Here is a 753-nt window from a genome sequence, read left to right as displayed (position 1 = left end):
GTTGAATTCTGTCAAAGGCTTTCTCTGCATCTATTGAGATAATCGTATGGTTTTTGTTTTTCAATTTGTTAATGTGGTGTATAACATTGATTAATTTGCGGATATTGAAGAATCCTTGCATCCCTGGGATAAAGCCCACTTGGGCATGGTGTATGATCTTTTTAATGTGTTGTTGGATTCTGATTGCTAGAATTTTGTTAAGGATTTTTGCATCTATGTTCATCAGTGATATTGGCCTGTAGTTTTCTCTTTTTTTGGTATTAGGGTGATGGTGGCCTCATAGAATGAGTTTGGAAGTTTACCTTCCTCTGCAATTTTCTGGAAGAGTTTGAGCAGGATAGGTGTTATCTCTTCTCTAAATTTTTGGTAGAATTCAGCTGTGAAGCCGTCTGGACCTGGGCTTTTGTTTGCTGGAAGATTTTTTATTACAGTTTCAATTTCCGTGCTTGTGATGGGTCTGTTAAGATTTTCTATTTCTTTCTGGTCCAGTTTTGGAAAGTTGTACTTTTCTAAGAATTTGTCCATTTCTTCCACATTGTCCATTTTATTGGCATATAATTGTTGATAGTAGTCTCTTAAGATCCTTTGTATTTCTGTGTTGTCTGTTGTGATCTCTCCATTTTCATTTCTAATTTTATTGATTTGATTTTTCTCCCTTTGTTTCTTGATGAGTCTGGCTAATGGTTTGTCAATTTTATTTATCCTTTCAAAGAACCAGCTTTTGGCTTTGTTGATTTTTGCTATGGTCTCTTT

This window comes from Bison bison, unplaced genomic scaffold (genome assembly GCF_000754665.1).
Source record: "Bison bison bison isolate TAMUID 2011002044 unplaced genomic scaffold, Bison_UMD1.0 scf7180017864263, whole genome shotgun sequence".
NCBI lineage: Eukaryota > Metazoa > Chordata > Mammalia > Artiodactyla > Bovidae > Bison > Bison bison.
This window is presented reverse-complemented; position numbering follows the sequence as displayed.